This window comes from Arachis stenosperma, chromosome 7 (assembly GCF_014773155.1).
Source record: "Arachis stenosperma cultivar V10309 chromosome 7, arast.V10309.gnm1.PFL2, whole genome shotgun sequence".
NCBI lineage: Eukaryota > Viridiplantae > Streptophyta > Magnoliopsida > Fabales > Fabaceae > Arachis > Arachis stenosperma.
Window position 1 is genome coordinate 73,739,293 of NC_080383.1, and position 7,535 is coordinate 73,746,827.

The 7,535-nt window shown below is 41.9% G+C and overlaps 1 non-coding gene across 1 annotated transcript; it reads right to left on the bottom strand.

Moving 5' to 3' along the window:
- Window positions 1–604: 604 nt before the first annotated feature.
- On the bottom strand, window positions 605–712 carry LOC130943069 (small nucleolar RNA R71). The gene has a single exon (XR_009071605.1). It is a non-coding gene; the product is annotated as a small nucleolar RNA R71 (small nucleolar RNA).
- Window positions 713–7,535: the final 6,823 nt, after the last annotated feature.

Here is a 7,535-nt window from a genome sequence, read left to right on the forward strand (position 1 = left end):
AAGGAATCTCTATACTGTGACATAGAGGATTCCACATTTTCTTGTTCCCTTCTCTTTCTTATGAGCAGGAGCAAAGACAAAAGCATTCTTGTTGAGCCTGATCCTGAACCTGAAAGGACCATTGAAGAGAAAGCTAAGAGAAGCCAAAGCACAACTCTCTTTAGAGGACCTGACCGAATTCTTCAAAGAAGAAGAACACATGGCAGCCGAAAACAACAACAATGCAAACAATGCAAGGAAGGTGCTGGGTGACTTTACTGCACCTACTCCCGACTTCTATGGGAGAAGCATCTCTATCCCTGCCATTGGAGCAAACAACTTTGAGCTTAAGCCTCAATTAGTTTCTCTAATGCAACAGAATTGCAAGTTCCATGGACTTCCAATGGAAGATCCTCATCAGTTTTTAGCTGAATTCTTGCAAATCTGTGACACAGTCAAGACTAATGGGGTTGACCCTGAGGTCTACAGACTGATGCTATTCCCTTTTGCTGTAAGAGACAGAGCTAGAATATGGTTGGACTCACAACCTAAAGATAGCCTAGACTCTTGGGAAAAGCTAGTCAATGCCTTCTTGGCAAAATTCTTTCCACCTCAAAAATTGAGTAAGCTTAGAGTGGAAGTTCAAACCTTCAGACAGAAGGATGGAGAATCCCTCTATGAAGCTTGGGAAAGATACAAACAATTAATCAGAAAGTGTCCTTCTGACATGCTTTCTGAATGGAGCATCATAGGTATTTTCTATGATGGTCTCTCTGAACTATCCAAGATTTCTCTGGATAGCTCTGCTGGAGGATCTCTTCATTTGAAGAAGACGCCTACAGAAGCTCAAGAGCTAATTGAAATGGTTGCAAATAACCAATTCATGTACACTTCTGAAAGAAATCCTGTGAACAATGGGACTAGTCAGAAGAAAGGAGTTCTTGAGATTGATACTCTGAATGCCATATTGGCTCAGAACAAAATATTGACTCAACAAGTCAATTTGATTTCTCAAAGTCTGTCTGGAATGCAAAATGCACCAAGCAGTACTAAAGATGCTTCATCTGAAGTAGAAGCATATGATCCTGAGAACCCTTCAATGGAAGAGGTGAATTACCTAGGAGAACCCTATGGAAACACCTATAATTCTTCATGGAGAAATCACCCAAATTTCTCATGGAAGAATCAAGAGAGACCTCAACAAGGTTTCAATAACAATAATGGTGAAAGAAACAGGTTTAGCAATGGCAAGCCTTTTTCATCATCTTCTCAGCAACAGACAGAGAGTTCTAAGCAGAATACCTCTGACTTAGCAACCATGGTCTCTGATCTAATCAAAACCACTCAAAGTTTCATGACTGAAACAAGGTCCTCCATCAGAAATTTGGAAGGACAAGTGGGTCAGCTGAGCAAGAGAGTTACTGAACTCCCTCCTAGCACTCTCCCAAGCAACACAGAAGACAATCCAAAAGGAGAGTGCAAAGCCATCAACATGACCGAATTCTGGGAGGAAGAAGAGGCAGTGAACGCCACTGAGGAGGACCTCACTGGACGTCCACTGGCCTCCATTGAGTTCCCCAATGAGGAACCATGGGAATCTGAGGCTCAAAATGAGACCATAGAGATTCCATTGGAGTTACTTCTGCCATTCATGAGCTCTGATGAGTATTCTTCCTCTGAAGAGGATGAGTATGTCACTGAAGAGCAAGTTGCTAAATACCTTGGAGCAATCATGAAGCTAAATGACAAGTTATTTGGAAATGAGACTTGGGAGAATGAATCTCCTTTGCTCACCAAAGAACTAGATGACTTGTCTAGGCAGAGACTGCCTCAAAAGAGGCAGGATCCTGGGAAGTTTTCAATACCTTGTGCCATAGGCACCTTGACCTTCAAGAAGGCCTTGTGTGACTTAGGGTCAAGTGTAAACCTCATGCCTCTCTCTGTAATGGAGAAGCTAGGGATCTTTGAGGTGCTAGCTGCAAGAATCTCATTAGAGATGGCAGACAACTCAAGAAAACAAGCCTATGGACTTGTAGAAAATGTTCTGGTTAAAGTTGAAGACCATTACATCCCTACTGATTTCATAGTCCTAGAGACTGGGAAGTGCATGGATGAATCCATCATCCTTGGCAGACCCTTCCTAGCCACAACAAAGGCTGTGATTGATGTTGATAGAGGAGAGTTAATCATTCAAGTGAATGAAGAATCTTTGGTGTTTAAGGCCCAAGGATATCCCTCTATCACCATGGAAAAGAAGCATGAAGAGCTTCTCTCAAAGCAAAGCCAAACAGAGCCCCCACAGTCAAACTCTAAGTTTGGTGTTGGGAGGCCACAACCAAACTCTAAGTTTGGTGTTGAACCCCCACATTCAAACTCTAAGTTTGGTGTTGGGAGGTTCCAACATGGCTCTGAGTATCTGTGAGGCTCCATGAGAGTCCTCTGTCAAGCTAAAGACGTTAAAGAAGCGCTTGTTGGGAGGCAACCCAATGCTTTATAATTAACTATTTTCTTTTGTTATTTTATGTCTTTTGTAGGTTGATGATCATGAGAAGTCACAAAATCAATGAAAAAAGCAAAAACAGAATGAAAAACAGGAAGAAAAACAGCACACCCTGGAGGACGCACTTACTGGCGTTTAAACGCCAGTAAGGTTAGCTGTTGGGCGTTTAACGCCCAGTCTGGCACCATTCTGGGCGTTTAACGCCAGAAAGGGGCACCAGACTGGCGTTAAACGCCAGAAAAGGGCTAGAACTCGGCGTTAAACGCCAGGAATGGGCACCAGCCCGGCGTTTAACGCTAGAAATGGCACAAAACGTGATTTTGCTTGCCATTTGGTGCAGGGATGACTTTTCCTTGACACCACAGGATCTGTGGACCCCACAGGATCCCCACCTACCCTACCACTCTCTCTCCTCTTCACCAATCACCTCAACACCTCTTCCCCCAAAAACCCCTCACCTATCAAATCCCTTCTTTCTCTTCACCACTCACATCCATCCTTCATAAAACCCCACCTACCCCACCATTCAAATTCAAACCACTTTCCCACCCAAACCCACCCTCAAATGGCCGAACATCCCTCTCCCTCTCTCCTATATAAACCCTCCTTCAACCCTTCATTTTCACACACCTTAAACACCATCTCTCTCTCCTTGGCCGAATACAAAGCCATTCCCCTTCTCCTCATTTCTTCTTCTTCTACTCTCTTCTTTCTTCTTTTGCTCGAGGACGAGCAAACATTTTAAGTTTGGTGTGGTAAAAGCATTGCTTTTTGTTTTTCCATAACCATTTATGGCATCCAAGGCCGGAGAAACCTCTAGAAAGAGGAAAGGGAAGGCAAAAGCTTCCACCTCCGAGTCATGGGAGATGGATAGATTCATCTCAAGGGTGCATCAAGACCACTTCTATGAAGTTGTGGCCTTGAAGAAGGTGATCCCCGAGGTCCCCTTTTCACTCAAAAAGGGTGAATATCCGGAGATCCGACATGAGATCCGAAGAAGAGGTTGGGAAGTTCTTACCAACCCCATTCAACAAGTCAGAATCTTGATGGTTCAAGAGTTCTATGCCAATGCATGGATCACCAAGAACCATGATCAAAGTGTGAACCCGAATCCAAAGAATTATCTTACTATGGTTCGGGGGAATTACTTGGATTTTAGTCCGGAAAGTGTAAGGTTGGCATTCAGTTTGCCCATGATGCAAGGAGATGAACATCCTTACACTAGAAGGGTCAACTTTGATCAAAGGTTGGACCAAGTCCTCACAGTCATATGTGAAGAGGGCGCACAATGGAAGAGAGATTCAAGAGGCAAGCCGGTTCAATTGAGAAGGCATGACCTCAAACCCGTGGCTAGAGGATGGTTGGAGTTCATTCAACGCTCAATCATTCCCACTAGCAACCGGTCCGAAGTTACTCTAGACCGGGCCATCATGATTCATAGCATCATGATTGGAGAAGAAGTGGAGGTTCATGAGGATAAGCCCATCACTAAGAAAAGGATGGAGCACACAAGAGACCCCTCTCAACATGAGATCCCTGAGATGCCTCAAGGGATACACTTTCCTCCACAAAACTATTGGGAGCAACTGAACACCTCCCTAGGAGAATTGAGTTCCAACATGGGACAACTAAGGGTGGAGCATCAAGAACACTCCATCATCCTTCATGAAATTAGAGAGGATCAAAGAATCATGAGGGAGGAGCAACAAAGACAAGGAAGAGATATTGAGGAGCTCAAGCACTCCATAGGATCTTCAAGAGGAAGAAAGAGCCGCCATCACTAAGGTGGACCCGTTCTTTGATTTCCTTGTTCTTTATTCTTCTGTTTTTCGAATTTTATGCTTATGTTTATCCATGTTTGTGTCTTGTGATCATTAGTGTCTTAGTGTCTATGCCTTAAAGTTATGAATGTCCTATGAATCCATCACCTTTCTTGAATAAAAAGTGCTTAATTGAAAAGAAAGAATTGCATGAATTTTGAATTTTATAGCAGTTTAGTTATTTTGATGTGGTGGCAATACTCTTGTTCTCTGAATGTATGCTTGAACAGTGCATATGTATCTTGAATTTGTGGTTCATGAATGTTGGCTCTTGAAAGAATGATGAAAAAGGAGACATGTTACTGAGGATCTAAAAAATCATAAAAATGATTCTTGAAGCAAGAAAAAGCAGTGAATACAAAAAAAAAAAGAGGCGGAAAAAAAAACCGAAAAAAAAAGAAAGAGAAAAAGAAAGAAAAAGAAAGAAATAAAGTTGTGATCCAAGGCAAAAAGAGTGTGCTTAAGAACCCTGGACACCTCTAATTGGGGACTTTAGCAAAGCTGAGTCACAATCTAAAAAGGTTCACCCAATTATGTGTCTGTGGCATGTATGTATCCGGTGGTAATACTGGAAGACAGAGTGCTTTGGGCCACGGCCAAGACTCATAAAGTAGCTGTGTTCAAGAATCATCATACTTAACTAGGAGAATCAATAACACTATCTGGATTCTGAGTTCCTAAAGAAGCCAATCATTCTGAGTTGCAAAGGATAGAGTGAGATGCCAAAACTGTTCAGAGGCAAAAAGCTAAAAGTCCCGCTCATCTAATTAATACTGATCTTCACAGATGTTTTTGGAATTCATTGCATATTCTCTTCTTTTTATCTTATTTGATTTTTAGTTGCTTGAGGACAAGCAACAATTTAAGTTTGGTGTTGTGATGAGCGGATAATTTATACACTTTTTGGCATTGTTTTTAGTATGTTTTTGGTATGATCTAGTTAGTTTTTAGTATATTTTTATTAGTTTTTAGTCAAAAATCACTTTTCTGGACTTTACTATGAGTTTGTGTGTTTTTCTGTGATTTCAGGTATTTTCTGGCTGAAATTGAGGGACCTGAGCAAAAATCTGATTCAGAGACTGAAAAGGACTGCAGATGCTGTTGGATTCTGACCTCCCTGCACTCGAAGTGGATTTTCTGGAGCTACAGAAGCCCAATTGGCGCGCTCTCAACGGCGTTGGAAAGTAGACATCCTGGGATTTCCAGCAATATATGATAGTCCATACTTTGCCCAAGATTTGATGGCCCAAACCGGCGTTCAAAGTCACCTCAAGAAATCCCAGCGTTAAACGCTGGAACTGGCACCCAAATGGGAGTTAAACGCCCAAACTGGCATAAAAGCTGGCGTTTAACTCCAAGAAGAGTCTCTACATGAAATTGCTTCATTGCTCAGCCCAAGCACACATCAAGTGGGCCCGGAAGTGGATTTTTATGTCATTTACTCATCTCTGTACACCCTAGGCTACTAGTTTTCTATAAGTATGACCTTTTACTATTGTATTGATATATCGGGAGATCTTTGAATCTTTTGATCACTGGGAGGCTGGCCTCACGGCCATGCCTAGACCTTGTTCTTATGTATTTTCAACGGTGGAGTTTCTACACACCATAGATTAAGGTGTGGAGCTCTGTTGTACCTCGAGTATTAATGCAATTACTATTGTTCTTCCATTCAATTCCGCTTGTTCTTGTTCTAAGATATCACTTGTTCTTCAACTTGATGAATGTGATGATCCGTGACACTCATCATCATTCTCACTTATGAACAAAGTGACTGACAACCACTTTTGTTCTACAAGCAACCAAGGCTCTAGTGAATATCTCTTGGATTCCTGATTGCACGATGCATGGTTGATCGCCTGACAACCGAGTGCTCGCCTGACAAACGAGCCAACCATTCCGTGAGATCAGAGTCTTCGTGGTATAGGCGAGAACTGATGGCAGCATTCAAGAGAATCCGGAAGGTCTAACCTTGTCTGTGGTATTCTGAGTAGGATTCAATGATTGAATGACTGTGACGTGCTTCAAACTCCTAGCAGGCGGGCGTTAGTGACAGACGCAAAAGTATCAATGGATATTATTCCGGCCTGACCGAGAACCGACAGCTGAATTCCGCGTGCCGTGACAGGGCATATGCAATCGCTTTCACTGAGAGGATGGGAGGTAGCCATTGACAACGGTGAAACCCTACACAAGCTTGCCATGGAAAGGAGTAAGAAGGATTGGATGAAGACAGTAGGAAAGCAGAGAGACGGAAGGGAAGGCATCTTCATACGCTTATCTGAAGTTCCTACCAATGGATTACATAAGTATCTCTATCTTTATCTTTTATGCTATTTTCGTTCATCACCATATCCATTTGAGTCTGCCTGACTAAGATTTGCAAGATGACCATAGCTTGCTTCAATACTAACAATCTCCGTGGGATCGACCCTTACTCACGTAAGGTATTACTTGGACGACCCAGTGCACTTGCTGGTTAGTTGTGCGAAGTTGTGTAATGCCATGGAATTGAGCTACCAAGTTCTTGGAGTTCATGACCGGGGATTATAAGAGTTGTGAAAAGTATTGTTCACAATTTCGCGCACCACTTTCCCTTTTCACTCCTTTGATCCATTCCTAGCCCTTTTCAATCTGAAATTACTAACAAACACATCAAGGCATCTAGTGGAATCAAAGGGAGATTAAAACCATCAAATTAAGGGTCTAAAAGCATGTTTTCACATCTAAGCACAAATAAGGAGACAATCATAAAACCATGCTATTTCATTGAATAAATGAGGGTAAAAGGTATTAAAATCTCTTAGAATCAATGCAAGACAAACCGTCAAAATGGGGTTTGTCAACCTCCCCACACTTAAACCAAGCATGTCCTCATGCTTAAACCAAGAGAAAGCAAAGGGATCAACATTTATTCAATGAAAACTAACTAAATGCAATCTACCTATATGCAACTATCTACATGAATGCAATTGCTTGGTCAAAATAAATCAATTCCCAAGAAGCATATATGCACAAGGGCTAAGGACTAGCAAGTCTAATCCACAATTGAATTGAGTTATTAAATATTTTTACAAACTTGCATGAAAATTATGATCATAGGTGAAAACATGTAATTGAGCATCAAACCCTCACCGGATGTGTTTGCACTCTATTCGCTCAAGTGTTTAGGGTTGATTCTCTCAATTCTTCCCTAATCATGCTTTCTAAGATTTGTTCTTTTTCTAACAATCAAC